This window comes from Rana temporaria, chromosome 8 (genome assembly GCF_905171775.1).
Source record: "Rana temporaria chromosome 8, aRanTem1.1, whole genome shotgun sequence".
Classification (NCBI taxonomy): domain Eukaryota; kingdom Metazoa; phylum Chordata; class Amphibia; order Anura; family Ranidae; genus Rana; species Rana temporaria.
The window spans coordinates 112,646,833-112,660,389 of NC_053496.1; positions in this window are offsets into that span (position 1 = coordinate 112,646,833).

A 13,557-nucleotide genomic window follows, 5' to 3' on the forward strand; every position below is an offset into this window, starting at 1 on the left:
TTTCTTATATGTGTGATATATGAGTTTGGTGTTTGGGATGCACACTCTCTGGGTCCTCCCTCCCCTGTTCTCCTCCCTCTTGGCATATTTGGCTGAATCTCTGTGATATTGTTATATTGATGGCACTGTAAATTTACCTGTTTAGCTTGAGCACTTTGTGTATGCTATTTCTACGACTGTTCTTTTGTACTATGTATTCTGAAAAGTTTTTCTTATATTTTTTGTATTTTTTGTAAAAACGTAATAAATGTACAAATTATAAAAAAAAACATGCTTTAGAAAACACAGGTAACCCCTTGATCACCACCTAGTGTTAACCCCTTCCCTGACAGTGACATTTACACAGTAATCAGTGCATTTTTATAGCACTAATCGCTGTATAAATGCCAATGGTCCCAAAAATGTGTCAAAAGTGTCCAATATGTCCGCCATAATGTTGCAGTCCTGATAAAAATCGCAGATCGCCGCCATTACTAGTAAAAAAATAATCATAATGCCATAAAACTATTCCCTATTTTGTAGACACTATAACTTTCACGCAAACCAATCAATATACGCTTTTTTGCAATTCTTATTACCAAAAATACATAGAAGAATACATATGAGCTTAAACTGAGAAAAAAATTAGCTTTTTAAAAAAATGATTGGGGCTATTTTATCAAATACCACCAAAAGAAAGGTCTATTTGTGGGAAAGAAAGAATGTCAATTTTGTTTGAGTACAATGCCGCACAACCGTGCAATTGTCAGTTAAAGTGATGCATGCCAAATCACAAAAAATGCTCTGGTCATTGAGCAGCCAATTCTTCCGGGGCTCAAGTGGTTAAAGAATTTGTGGCTATTCAATGTTTCCCTCACATGAAAAAACCCTCTCCTCGATGTACAGTATTATATATATATATATATATATATTTGCATTGGTACATGTCCCCCATGGCTGTACCCAGATTTTCATGGCTTTTATGCCAGTAGTTTACATATTAGTCCTAAAAATAGCAGGAATTCAACAACATGATGCATCCCCTATAGACTTCAATTAGATTCACCTCTAAGTTCAGGTTCACCAAATTTTGATCACAATTTACTTAACAATTTGGAAATCAAACCCATGAAGATTTTCCCATGACTAGTGACAATGCAGTAGCGCAGTTTGGGGACAGTTGTCACCAAATAGATGCTTGATGCTTGAAGAACCTTTAAGGCAGGATTAAAAAATATTTGTTTAACATGTACCTTCAATTAAAACGGGAGGTCTGCTTTAATGTCAGTCCCCATGCCCAAAACAGAGTTTAAAAACACCTGTAAATATAAAGTAAAAAAAAAACCTAAGCCAAGCTTTTAATGCTTCTGAGAGGTGTGTGTGAACTCATAATGCTTCACCACTGCACCCAGAGAAGCTAGGCATTCAGAATCCCAGGAAGATGTGTAACAGCTCACTTCAGGAGCACATTTATAATGGGGTTTCAAGAAAAAAAGATTACAGGTACTGTATTTATTGGTGTATAACACTCACTTTTTTACCCTGAAAATAGAGGGTAAACTGTGCCTGCATGTTATACGCAAGGGGCTGTGGCAGTTTTTTTTCTTCCTGATACTGCCCTCTTAAAGTTAGGGTGCGTGTTATACGCCTGTGCGTGTTATATGCCGATAAATACAATATTTTTCAAGCTGTTTGTGTTTGGGAGTGGGCAATTTACACTAAAAGCACCTTCATGGAAAAACACCTTCCTGGAAAGTTTACTAATGAAAGTTACATATTAAAAAGAGTTAAAACAATGTTTGGAACTCCATTTATAAGTTGAAGCTTATATGAGACTTTAAAGTAGATGTAAACCCTCACATATACCCAGTGAAGTGAACAGCCTCAGATGGTAGACAGAGATGAAAAAATCTCCCTACATAATGTCTACATACATATCTGCTGTTGTCCGCTTCCTAGACTCTTTAGAAAGTGCACATTGTGTTAGAAAATGTTCTTCCTGTTTCAGCAGTAGGAGGGTAGTTTGGGCATATACTGTGTTTGAGCTGATTTGAGGTAAGGCACACACCCCCACTCCACATAGGCAGAGGAATGAAGAAACTTGCAGAGTTGTGTTGTGAATAGACCAGCTCTCTGCTTATCTGTCTCTAAGCTACCTCCCAGACTCAAATTTTAAGCTGCTTTTATCTCCTGTGTCAGAGAGCTTGTCAGAAGTTATCATACTGATAACAGAGGAATGGAGCAGCAAAAAGACACAGGACTAAGGGGTTTGGAGAGAGATAAGTAAACACTACAGATATATGTGCCCAGGTCCCTTTTCATGAATCAGGTTTACATCCACTTTAATCATCAGGTTTAGAACTGTTTTACCTTTCTCATGCCCCAGTGTTAGAGGCATAGCAAGACACAAACAGCACATAAAGAGCCCTAGAGAGAGGATTGGGCTTCTTAAAAAAACAGTGAGGTCAAATCACGTTCAGAAGCAAATATTTTCCATCGGAGTTCTATAAAAGAGATATCCATAAAATATGTAGGGAAAAGACAACTGGGGTGAGTGTAATGTTTTAATTGCACTTGCCTCTATGCTGTCCTTTACATGTTACAGCTTTCTAAAAACTATGCTCAGAACGCAATGGTATTCAATGCTTCTGGTCCACATGCACTGTACTTTCTGCTCTGATATTTTATGAGTAAAATAAGTCTCTGCAAACGTTAACTCCATATTCTTCCATTTATAGCGACTGATTTCATTCATGAAAAAACAGGAATTGAAAGTGGAAAGCGGACAGGCCAGATGCATTAAGCTAATGGGGATGCTGTTCTGCACAATTTTAAGATTTGTATCTGGTAAAGGACAGCACAAAGATAAGTGTACTTAATGGATTACACTTATCACCTGCCATCCCTTCCATAGATTAAAAGAGATCTTCTTAAAGGCAAAATTCTCAATGTAGTCTATACAGATTGCTAAAGTATGCCATGTGCAGTTTCCTCTTAGACGTTTTTGAATAAAATTCCCAGCATCCTTTTGCAGGGAAATGAGCTGGAACCAATGTTCTGCCAGCTTGTCCTAGCAGCAATGCCTTCCTCATGGGGGGGGGGGGGGGGGGGCTCTGCTCCCTAGAATTTTTATTTGGCTTCTGATCCATTAGCATTGATATGTATAGCTAGTCTTCCAGTTGTTACATTGGCAGGAGGCTTCCTCCTTTTTTAGTAAGGTTAGCCTAGCTGTTAAGTCATATTCTGATGTTAAAGATGTAAATTCCCGATTTAATATCCTATTCTGTAATCTTTTCTGGGTACTTCAATAAAAAAAAAAAATGAAAGTAAAATTCCCAGCATCAATTCTACTCTCACTTTAAGATTAGAATAGACTGAGATTACCTGCAGTGGTGTATCATTACATGCACTTTGAAGATCTAGATATAATTTTTGCATGTGAAGTGCATATATGCTATTTAATGTGCAAGTGTAATGCTCACAGGCATTTTCTTTACCCTTCACAGGGTTTCTAGCACTCCTTCTGAGAGTGCCTTTTTCCTTCTCCAAACAGACAACACCAGGCTTCTTCCAGGGCCAGCAGTTACTTTCTGGACTCAGAAGCTGGCTCATACATTTTTATTATTATTATTATTATTATTATTATTATTATTATTATTATTATTATTATTATTATTATACAGGATTTATATAGCAGCAACAGTTTTCCCCATCACTTTACAACATTAGGGCAGACAGTACAATTATAATAAAGTTAGATACAGTACAGGAGGAATTGGAGGGCCCTGCTCATTAGAGCTTACAGTCTAGGAGGCAGGGTCAAGTGATACGAAGGGAAATAATAATAACTGTGGGGGATGAGCTGATGAAGAAAATAAAAATGCAGTTGTTAGGCGGAGGCAGGGTAGGCTTCTCTGAACAGAAAAGTTTTCAGGGTATGGAAATCATTTAAACCCTGATGTCTGTGACGTTTTTGGCTGTGTTTACAAATGTTTCACGAAGAACAGTCTCTGATGTGGTACAGTCGAGGAATGCTTTCTCCTGTTTGCAACAAATTGATCACATCTCCTTAACCTAAGCAACATAACTTGACTTGAGCATCAGAACAGTTTTTTAATACTGGAAAGGAAGAGCTTTAAAGATGTTGTATATTGTGATATATTAGTGATGTATTCCTATTGTAAAGTCAGAAGTTTTTTTATCTAAAAATAAAAAGCCTTCTGTGTGCAGCAGCTCCCCTAATACTTACCTGAGCCTCCTCTCTGTCCAGCGATGACCACAAGTGCCTCAGACATCCAAGACTCTCCCTCCAGATTGGCAGAGACAGCAGTGGTGCCATTGGCTCCCACTGCTGTCAATGAAAGTCGGCTAGCCAATCAGGAGAGAGATGGGGCTGGGCTGGGCCATGGTTCTGTGTCTGAATGGACACAGGGAACTGTGACTCAGCTCAGGTGCCTCCATAGCAAGCTGCTTGCTGTGGGGGCACTCAACAGGGGGGAATGGCCAGGAGCACAGAAGTGGTACCGGAACTCGACTGCACAGAGTAGGTAAGTATAACATATAACTTTACAATCACTTTAAATAGTGTTCACATGCTCAAAAAGCAGCCAAGAGTGCCTAGAGCATGGATGCCCAACATGCGGCCCTCCTGCTGCAGAACTACAGGACCCATGAGGCATTGCAAGGTAAGTCCCATGAGGCATTGCAAGGCTGACATTTGCAAGCATGACTCCCAAAGACAGAGACATTATGGGACTTGTAGTTCTGCAAAAGCTGGAGGGCCGCAGTTTCGACACCCATGGCCTAGAGAAATAACTGATCAACAGTAAAATAAACTTGAGGCACTGAACTCATATTTAGATTTCATCAAACAGTGAATAATAGTAGCTTGGTTTAGATAAACAAAAACACAAAGGAGGGGCAATTTCAATGGGGTAGACAGCTAACACACAGTGCCTGCAAGAGCCCTGCATTGCACCTATGATCATGATCTGCTGATCATGGGTGCAAATGCTTTCCAGGCTCCCAATAACTTTACAATCACTTTAAATAGTGTTCACATGCTCAAAAAGCAGCCAAGAGTGCCTAGAGCATGGATGCCCAACATGCGGCCCTCCTGCTGCAGAACTACAGGACCCATGAGGCATTGCAAGGTAAGTCCCATGAGGCATTGCAAGGCTGACATTTGCAAGCATGACTCCCAAAGACAGAGACATTATGGGACTTGTAGTTCTGCAAAAGCTGGAGGGCCGCAGTTTCGACACCCATGGCCTAGAGAAATAACTGATCAACAGTAAAATAAACTTGAGGCACTGAACTCATATTTAGATTTCATCAAACAGTGAATAATAGTAGCTTGGTTTAGATAAACAAAAACACAAAGGAGGGGCAATTTCAATGGGGTAGACAGCTAACACACAGTGCCTGCAAGAGCCCTGCATTGCACCTATGATCATGATCTGCTGATCATGGGTGCAAATGCTTTCCAGGCTCCCAATAAAACAATTAAAATAAATGCACATTCTTTTACTTGCAAAAAGATGTGCATTTATTTTTTTAATATTTTTTTTTAAAGGTGAGCTTATTCTTTAAACTGTAATAAAGTTACTTAAAGTTCTAATCAGTCATTTGTATTTTTTAGTTTAAAGGGACATGCACAAACATAAGAACTCCTGTCAATACCTAGCTAATGAGTTCACATTGGACAATAATAATCAAATGTTCACCACATCTCACTTCACCTAGTATGGGAAGACATGGCACATCTATTATCTTGTGGCTAGAATAATTTGAAATTACCTGCAGCTATTGTCACTCATTTATGTACAGTTAGAAGAATTGACTAAGCTACTGCTGAAGGTCACCAGAAGTTCCAAACATCTTCAGGGCGCAATTTAAATTTGTTACATAGGGCCAGATTCACAAAAGAGATATGACGGCGTATCTCCTGATACACCGTCGTATCTCTGAGATACGATTGTCGTATCTATGAGGCTGATTCATAGAATCAGTTACGCATAGATAGCCACAACATCCGACAGGTGTAACTGTGTTGCACCGTCGGATCTTAGGCTGCAATTCTAGGCCGGCCGCTAGGTGGCGATTCCATTGCGGTCAGCGTAGAATATGCAAATGACTAGTTACGCCGATTCACGAACGTCCGCTTTGCCCATCGATCTAAATTCACGTTGTTTCCGTAGAGATGCGTCGCGTAAAACTAAGGGCTCCCTCTAGGTGGTGTAACCCATGTTAAGTATGGCCGTCGTTCCCGTGTCAAAATTTTAAATTTCACGTCGTTTGCGTAAGTCGTCCGTGAATGGCGCTGGACGCCATTTACGTTAACGTCGAAACCAATGACGTCCTTGCGACGTCATTTAGCGCAATGCACGTCGGGTAATTTGACGGAGCATGCGCAGTACGTTCGGCGCGGGAACGTGCCTAATTTAAATGGTGCCCGCCCCATTTGAATTAGGCGTGCTTGCGCTGAGCGAATTTACGTTACACCGCCACAAGTTTACAGGTAAGAGCTTTGTGAATCAGGCACTTACGCTGTAAACCTGCGGCGGTGTAACGTAAATGGGATACGTTACGCCGCTGCAGTATAACGTATTTGTACCTGAATCTGGCCCATAGTTAGTCAGTTTGAAAAAAGACACAAGTCCATTCAGTTTAACCATAAAAAAATTAAATAATAATAATAAAATCATACAATCCCATATACCAAATTCTATACCCACAGTTGATCCAGAGGTAAGCGAATAACCCCAGCAGAGCTTGATCCAATTTGCTACAGCAGGGGAAAAAAATATTTCCTGATCCCCGAGAGGCAATCAGATATTCCCTGGATCAACTTTACCTATAAATGTTAGTACCCAGTTATATTATGTAAATTTAGGAAAGTATCCAGGCCTTTCTCAAAGAGGAAGTAAACCCTGATGGGTGTTACTTCCTCTTTGTTTCCCTGTAAGGGTAAAGCATAATGGGCTACTATGCATGGAATAGTAGCCCATTATGTTGCACTTACCTGGAGGATAAGCCTGCGATGTCCCGTCTTCCTCACTAGTAGCGAGCGGCTATTCTCCACCCCTCTTCCTTCCGGGGCCGTGGACTCCGGCACTGTGACTGCACGCGGGAGCCGCCTTTAACGGCATGACCCGAGATAGAAACGTCACAGCGTGCCCTTTTTAACTAAGTCGCATGTGCAGGAGAAATCGCTGTATGGTGATTTGCAAATACCTCCTAAACCGTGCAGGTCTGGGAGATATTTCAAGCATCTACAGGTAAGCCTTAATTTAGGCTTACCTGTAGGCTAAAGTGGTTGTAAAGGGTTTACAACCACTTTAACCACTTAAGGACGGGACCAATATGCTGCTACATGACCCAAGGGGTTTTTACAATTCGGCACTGCGTCGCTTTAACAGACAATTGCGCGGTCGTGGCTCCCAAACAAAATTGGCGTCCTTTTTTCCCCACAAATAGAGCTTTCTTTTGGTGGTATTTGATCACCTTTGCGGTTTTTATTTTTTGCGCTATAAACAAAAATAGAGCGACAATTTTGAAAAAAATTCAATATTTTTTACTTTTTGCTATAATAAATATCCCCCAAAAACATATATACATTTTTTTTCCTCAGTTTAGGTCGATACGTATTCTTCTACCTATTTTTGGTAAAAAAATCGCAATAAGCGTTTATCGGTTGGTTTGCGCAAAATTTATAGCGTTTACAAAATAGGGGATAGTTTTATTGCATTTTTATAAAAAAAAAAATTTTACTACTAATGGCGGCGATCAGCGATTTTTTTCGTGACTGCGACATTATGGCGGACACTTCGGACAATTTTGACACATTTTTGGGACCATTGTAATTTTCACAGCAAAAAATGCATTTAAATTGCATTGTTTATTGTGAAAATGACAGTTGCAGTTTGGGAGTTAACCACAGGGGGGCGCTGTAGGATTTAGTGTTCACTTAGTGTGTGTTTACAACTGTAGGGGGATGTGGCTGTAGGAATGACGTCATTGATCGAGTCTCCCTATATAAGGGATCACTTGATCGATGCAGCGCCATAGTGAAACACGGGGAAGCCGTGTTTACATACGGCTCTCCCCATTCTTCAGCTCCAGGGAGCGATCGCGACGGAGCGGCTATAAACAAATAGCCGCGCCGTCGTCCCGTATCGCTCCCCGAGGGAACCCGACCGCCGCATGTAGCGGAGGGGGTCCCGATCGGACCCCCGACCCACGTCTAGGCAGGGACGTACAGGTACGACAATGTGCCTGTACGTGCCATTCTGCCGACGTATATGTACATGCGGCGGTCGGGAAGTGGTTAAAGCAATCTACTGAGCTGGCCAGAACCACCTCTGCAGGGAGTCTATTTCACATTTTCACAGCTCTCACTGTGAAGAAACCTTTCCGTACTTGGAGATGAAATCTATTTTCCTCTAGATGTAAAGAGTGCCCCCTTGTCCTTTGTGTTGACCGTAAAGTGAATAACTCAACACCAAGTTCCCTATATGGACCCCTTATATATTTGTACATGTTGATCATATCCCCCCTTAATCTCCTCTTCTCAAGAGTGAATAAATTCAGTTCCTTTAATCTTTCCTCATAACTGAGCTCCTCCAAGCCTTTTTTATCAGTTTGGTTGCCCTTCTCTGCACTTTCTCCAGTTCCCCGATATCCTTTTTGCGAACTGGGGCCCAAAACTGCATATTCCAGATGAGGTCTTACTAATGATTTGTACAGGGGCAAAATGATATCTCTTTCTCTGGAGTCCATAACGCTCTTAAAACAAGAAAGGACTTTGCTCGCTTTGGAAACCACAGCTTGCCATTTCATGCCATTATTGAGCCTATGATCTGCCAAAACCCCCAGATCCTTCTCCACTATGGATCCCCCCAGCTGTACTCCCCATAGTTTGTATGATCCATGCATATTATTATCCCCAAGTGCATAACTTTACATTTATCAACATTAAACCTCATCTGTCACATAGTCGCCCAATTAGACAGAGTATTGAGGTTGGCTTGTAAATTGGAGACATCCTGTAAGGATGTTATTTCACTGCATAGCTTGGTGTCATCTGCAAAGACAGAAATATTACTTTTGATCCCAGACCCAATATCATTGATATTAAAAAGCAAGGGTCCCATCACTGAACCTTGGGGTTCACCACTGATAACCTTTGACCATTCAGAGTAAGAATCATTAACCGCTACTCTCTGAATTCTGTCTTTTAGCCAGTTTTTTATCCATTTACAAACTGATATTTCCAATTCTGTAGACTTTACCTTACACATGAGCCGTGTGTGCGTAACTGTATCAAACGCTTTCACAAAATCCAAGTATACCACGTCCACTGCCACCCCACTGTCCAAGGTTTTACTTGCCTCTTCATAAAAATTAATCAGGTTATGTTATCTTCCCAATGGCTTTTTGTGGAGCTCTTCCTAAAGTATTTATTCTCTAGTATTCCCGAATGTTTGTCAAAATATAAACACAAAATCTGAGCACACACAGAAATCTCAATGAGAATTTAAAAAAAGTATTGTGCTTTCTGTTTTTTATATATTGTATCATATGGAGAAAAAAAATCTCTATTTAACTAGTTTCATGCTTCAGCTTCTACAGTCACATTTGGAAGTTTTTTTTTATAGATTTTCCATGCATTTTTCACATGTTTTTTTAGGCTTGAGTTTTTTTTTAGCCAATAGAAAGCTATTTAACAGGAGAAGGACAGGCAATAAATTGCACAACAATGAGCACATATGTGTTTTCAGATGTGTTTCAGGAGCTCCTATTGAAGTTCATAGGGACACAAAATGCATGATTCCACCCTAAAAAAGCTCATGTACTGTTTTTCTTTAATTATAAAGCTTTAATAGACAGTGCTCAGGTGTGAATGTGTTCCAAAGGATAAAATGTGAATTCTCATGTCAAGCACAGAAGCACTTCTGGAAATTGCTTAGGTCTGCACCAGGGTTAAAAAAAAAATAGTCCCTCTATTACAGTATGGTTTCTATGTATTTTATAATAGCAAAAAAACAAAACAAAAAAAAAACATATATATTTTTTTTAAATGCTGTGAAAATAACTGAGTAGTAAACATATAAGTGGGAAACTTACAGTATACTATACTATATGGTTGGCAAAACTGGTTCCAAAATTGAACCATAGATGTAGCAACTGTTCTATAATCCAAAAATGTATAAGTCTTAAATCTTGTCTTCAGTGAGAAAGATCAATATGGAAACTTTGAAACTATGGAAAACTATGGAAACCAGACAAAAACTTTGAAACTTGTTGAAACTATGAGTTAAAGCAGTTGTAAAGTCAGAAGGGTTTTAATCTTTTTTTTTTCCCTCTTAATGCATTCTATGTATTAACCTCCCTGGCGGTATGATTCTGTCTGGAATTACGTACCAAAAGCGGTACAATTATTTTGCAAGGAAATTTGGCATTTTATACTGTAGGCCTGCAATTCTGAGGCCCCATACGGACGAGCGGACTGTCCGCTGAAAACGGTCCGCCGGACCGTTTTCAGCGGACATGTCCGCCCGGAGATTTCAGTCTGATGGTTGTACACACCATCAGACAGAAATCCACGCAGACAGACAGCGCCGTCGCCGTGACGATGATGCGGCGACGTGCGCGACCCTGGAAGGTCAATGCTTCCACGCATGTGTCGAATCACTTCGACGCATGCGAGGGATGGCGGCCGATCGGACATGTCCGGTGAGTCTGTACAGACGACCAAACATGTCCAACGGACAGGTTTCCAGCGGACAGGTTTCTTAGCATGCTAAGAAATTTTTGTCCGCTGGGAAACGGTCGACTTGACAAATGTCCGCTGGAAACCTGTCCGGTCGGCCGCACACACGACCGAACTTGTCTGCCGAAACTGGTCCGCTGACAAGTATCAGCGGACAGATCCGGTCGTGTGTACAAGGCCTCAGGAATAACTCACTTAAATCTGACCAAACAAGAGTCTAGTAGGCATCCTGGGTATGAATTTTTTAAAAAAAACAAATTATAAATTATAATATAATAAATAATTATAACAAATAATAATATAATAATAATAATAAAAATTATTAAATAATGTAACCAACTCAAAATCACTGAAATTTGCTCAGTTGCAGAATTGTCGCTGTCATTACTTTTATATTTTTATGACGAATTTCCCCACAAATCGCTATCGCTCAATTCTGCAAGTGATTATAATTTATTATCGCTGTTTTCTAGCTGCTCTAAAACCATTTTTTACATAAAGGGACACTTTTGGTTGCTATGGACAATCTACAGTTTGCAGTCAGAAAGAACAGTTTTTATTATATAAAAGTAATCTATAAGATTACAGTATACTGTATGTAATGTGTTTGTTTACTTTTTTGAATTTGGCGCCATTCTCCGCCCCCGTGCACCGTAACGTCGCAGGGAAGGACCCGCTCGCTCACACAGCGGGGATGCATCGCAGGATCCAGGGACAAGGTAAGTAACTTTGTCTGTGGATGCTGTGAAAGGTCTCGAAAGGTCTCTGGCGCCCGACTATGTGGAGCGCAGATGGATCTGCTTGCGCTCCATCTGCTATGCGCCGTTCATGCGGAGGCACAGTATGCCCGCTATGGCCCACGCTGGTCTACTCCTGTGTGATGATGGCGCTTCAAACAAAAGGTAATCCATGAAGGCAGTGGGCTCCTGGGTTCATACATGTGTCGTACATACACGCATTTATCATTGCCTGTGACGCTTCTGCATTTGCGCTGGTCTCTGCATTATGACTTCATTATGTTCATGTACTATGTTGGTATCATGTTACACCACTAATATCAGTAAGAACAACACTTGGGATGTGTTGATAATATAGGCATTTGTAACACCTGTGTTACCACCACCATTACTTCTATTACTATTGCTATTTATCTTTGACATGACCATTGGATACCAGCATTATCATTATTATTATTATTGGTGTTATTATCATGCCACATTCATTATTACCATTTTCATTAACCTTTTGGACTAGTATCTCCACTTTTTATCTAGTTTTGCACTCCTTGGTTGCCTTTCAGCTATAGTTGTTCTCCCCTGTTAGTACCATCATTACTATCATTAATACCACTGCCGCTACTACTACCCTCAACATTATATATATGTGTGTGCGTATATTTGTGTGTGCATATATAAGTATATATATATATATATATATATACACACATATAATTATTTGGTGGTAGTGACGTAAGATTACATGCATATAGTGGGAGGAGTCTGGGGTGTTTCCCCTTGGGTCATTGTCATGGTGCATGGTCATGTGGGCTTATGGGTTGTGTGTATATAAGGGAGGCCTTTTGTTTGGTGCTTTCACTGCTGGGCTCCGATGAAGAGGCATAGAGCTTCGAAACGCATAAGCCAGTGGTGACTCCCTTCACATTCTCTACGATCGATCGGAGTTTGTGAGTAGGCCCTGTATATATTTTTTATTTTATTAAAATCATTTAACGGTAATACACTAGGCTGGTGCGCCTTTGTTTTTCTTTTCTCCACGCCTCCTGATTGGCTGAGACAGATCAGCAGTGCCATTGGCTCCCGTGGCTGTCAATCAAAGCCAGTCAGCCAATCAGGGAGAGAGGGGTCAGGGCTCCGTGTTCGAATGGATACACGGAGCTCTGACTCGGCTTGGGTGCCCCCTATAGCAAGCTGCTGGCAGAGGGGCACTCAAGGGATGGAGGGGCTAGAATCAGCGAAGAGGGACCTGAGAAAAGGAGGATCTAGGCGACTCTGTGCAAAACCAACTGCACAGAGGAGGTAAGTATAACATGTTCACTACATGTCATGCTTTATTACTACTGCTATAGTTATGTTTTTATTTTTGTAATGACATGCAACAATAATTAGTCAAAGTTTAAATGAATGTTACAAGAGATGGTTAAAAACTACTTATATTCCACAGGGGATGATAATGCATGCTAGAGGAAATGTTGAAGGCTGGGCACATGCTTCAGGAGACAGTCGAAGACTACTAATTTTAGTAAGAGTTATTTTTTTGTGTGTTCTCAATCTGTTGCTATTGCTTCCATGGTTTCAAGCACTAATTATCCAAAATGCATTATGCTCTCCTGCTATCCACACAAAGCATCTAACTGCAAATAGACAACTACACAATTTTTATTGTCAACAACCTCTTCTTAATAGAAAATGTAAGAACTACAAACAGAAAAGGTAATATCAGTAGCTCTGTAGATAATCTAGATCTGTAGATTATTAAACAATTTTAAATAATTCACAACAAAAGTAAAATAAGGTATCATTAGCCACCGCAAAGCTATTGCAATACAAGCATGATGTACTGTATGCCTTTGTTACAATTTTCTAAAATCAATAATTAGATTGATGAAAATTTCTTTCAAAGCACTTCATTTAGAGCAGCAACAGCAGAGATGACAAAACGTGAAAAAGTGACGGGTAAAGTTGTGATCCTTGTAAGACATTAATTGGTTCCTCTCTGAATAATTGAGGGAATTCATGTGAAGCTCATACCTCACAGGTTCAGAAATCAACATCCAGAACTTTAAA